Genomic DNA, 3,217 nt, shown 5'->3' on the forward strand with positions numbered 1-3,217 from the left:
GGATTGGAGGAACATTCATCAACAACCTGTGTTATGCAGGTAACACAATCCTGTTTGCTGAAACTGAGGAGGACCTGAAGAACATGCTGCAGAAGGTCAAGGATGGCAGCCTCCAATATGGATTGAGGCTCAATATCAAGAAAACAAAGATTCTCACCACTGTCCCAATTGACAGCATCATCATGGATGGTGAAGAGATTGAGATTGTACACAGTTTTAGTTTGTTTGGTTCCACAATCAGCACTCTTGGTACTGGTAGTCAGGAAATCAAGAGATGAATTGCATTGGGAGAATTAGCTGTCAATGACCTCTCCAGAGTACTGAAGAGCAACAACGTCAGGCTGGAGACTAAGGTGTGCCTAACGTGAGCCATAGTCTTCACAATTGTGTGCTATGCGTCAGATAGCTGGATAGTGACTACGGATGGTATAAAGAGAATTGATGCCTTTGAGCTGTGGTGCTGGAGAAGAGTGTTGAATATACCATGGACTGTTAAGGGAAAAAACAGGCTCATCCTGGAGAGGGTGCAATCAAGCTGCTCCTTGGAGGCAAGGATTCTGAAACTTCAACTGACATACTTTGGGCATGTTGTAAGGAGAGACCGGTCCTTTGAGAGGTACATCATATTTGGGAGAGTGAAGGGACAGAATAGGAGAGGAAGACCCCGAGGAGATGAAACAATTCAGTGATTGGGGTAATGAAAATAGGTGTGCCAGAGACAGTGAGGTTGGCACAGAATAAGGCAGGGTTTATGGCTCTTGCACATAGAGTTGCTATGAGTCACAAGCAACTTGACGGCACATACAACATATGAAACTTATACCTACACCAAGAAGCTGTTGTCCAAAGGAACACTACATGGTTCAAAATGAAGAAAGAGCTGCGTCAGAGTTCTATTTTCTCCAGATCTATTAAATCTCTATGTTGAGCAAATAATTTGAGAAGCTAGACTCTTTGAAAAAAATATGGTATCAGGACCCTATGAACCTGGAGAGAGGATGAAAGGCACCCAAGCATAGAGGACTCTCCTTCATAGGGTCTCTATGAGTCGCCTGCGACTCGACGGCACTTAACAATAAAATCAGGAGAGAGAGAGAGAGAGAGAGAGAGAGAGAGAGAGAGAGAGAGAGAGAGAGAGAGAGAGAGAGATCAGCTGGCCCAGTGATGAGTAAACGATGTGACCAAGACCAAGGTGGGTGACTTTTAATCCGCGGCTCTCAGGCCAGTCTTTCATTGTTTTGGTTCAGTCATTCCTCTAAGTCATATAGCCCTGGTGTACAAGTTGCCATCCCACGGTCAGTTGTGGTTGCTGTGAGGCTGAACACTGTGACACAGATGTGTTAAGTGCGTTAATGGTTGGCCACCCAATGTGGACAGAGGGTGGGGTGGAGCTCCCTGATTAAAACAAGCATGGAAGGAGGAGTGGCATCCATTTCCATAATAGCTTGCCTCCGGAAACCCTATGAACCTGTGACTGGAAGGCACTTAACAACAGCAACAACATCAGGAATGGAGAAAGATTCATCAACAATCTGTGTTATGCAGATGACATAACCTTGCTTGTTGAAAGTGGGGAGCAGTTGAAATGCTTGGTGCAAAAGACCAAAGACTACAGCCTTCAATATAGATTGCATCTCAATAACAAGAAGACAAATTTTCTCACCACTGGGGCAATAGGTGATATATGGAGAAAAGATTGAAATTGTCAATGATTTTATCTTATTTGGATTCATAATCAACATCTCTGCTACTACCAGTCACGAAATTAAAAAATGTACTGTATTAGGGAAGTCTGTAGTGAGGGACCTCTCCAAAGTACTAAGGAACCATGTTGTCAGTTAAAGACTAAGAGGTCTCTCATTGAAGCCATAGTCTTTCCAATCACTTGCTATACATCTGAGATCTGGACAATGAATAAGGATGACAGAAGAATAATTGATGCCTTAGACTTGTCATTTTGGAGAGGAGTACTGAATACTCTGTGGACTGAGAAAAACCCAAATAGGTATGTCTCAGTAAAAGTGCAGCCAGAGTGCTCCTTAAAGGCAAGGATGATGGAGCTTCATCTCATACCCTGTGGGCATGTTGCTAGAAGGGGATATTCCTTGGAAAGGGACTTTATGCTCAGAATGTGGGAGGGTCAGTGAAAGAGAGGATTATTCATAACAAGATGGACTGACACAGTGACTGCAGCTATGGCCTCAAGTGTGTCAGAGACGAAGATGGAACAGGATAAGACAGAGTTCATATTGTTCAAAGGGTCGCTATGAGTCATGATCAACTTGATAGTGCATAATAACAAAAAAACCCAAGAGACATCTTAAAGTGGGAATGCTTAAGCAGGTTTTGGAGACCAGGCACCGTGTGTTGGATAGTTCACCAGAAGATTGGTGCTTTAGATTCACCAGCTGCATAATATGGAAAAAAACTAGACACTCTCCTTCCATGAAGGTCTGCAGCCTTGGAAACGGAATGAAAGCTCATCATAAATTGTAACCTACTCAATAACAGTGGGTCTCTGGCAGGGAGCACTGGTGGTGTAGTGCAGAGAGAGCTGCACTGCTAGCCCCAAGGCTATACCTCTCTGGTGATTCATATCTGACAGCCACCGTGTGGGAGAAAGATCAATAATCTCCTTCCATGCAATTTAAAGCCTCTAAAAACTTGCGGAAAGATCAGTTATGCATTGATTCTGACTCTAATTAAGTGATTTTGACTTTGACAATGGCAGTATCAAAGTTTATTTAATTATAACAAATCCTAGAATTTCAATACCTTAAAAAGGGTACTCAAGTTCCTCTGATATCCACCCAGGGTTGGTGACTACTGGCAGTAGGAGCAGAGACTTTGGATTCTGCATCGTTAAATCATTTTCATTTGTAGCCTTTAGAAAATCAACGCAAACCAATAGGAGTCAGAGATACTCTATTGAATCAGTAAGGGGTATGAACAGCATCCAAATAGCCACCTATAATTATCAGATTTCCTCTTTCTTTCTCTGCACCTTGGTCCTACTTTCCTCCACAATGAACTCCCTTCCTAAAGACTTTTGCTAGTTACTTCAGGCTTATGTAGCATCGTTGTTGTTGTTGTTATGTGCCGTCGAGTCGTTTCCGACTCATAGCGACCCTATGCACAACAGCCCTAAACCCTGCTCTATCCTGCGCCAACCACACCGCCTCTGACACACCCATCACGATTACCCCAGTCACCGAAT

Source organism: Elephantulus edwardii, unplaced genomic scaffold (genome assembly GCF_000299155.1).
Source record: "Elephantulus edwardii isolate Elephantulus edwardi_28Jun2011 unplaced genomic scaffold, EleEdw1.0 scaffold00016, whole genome shotgun sequence".
NCBI lineage: Eukaryota > Metazoa > Chordata > Mammalia > Macroscelidea > Macroscelididae > Elephantulus > Elephantulus edwardii.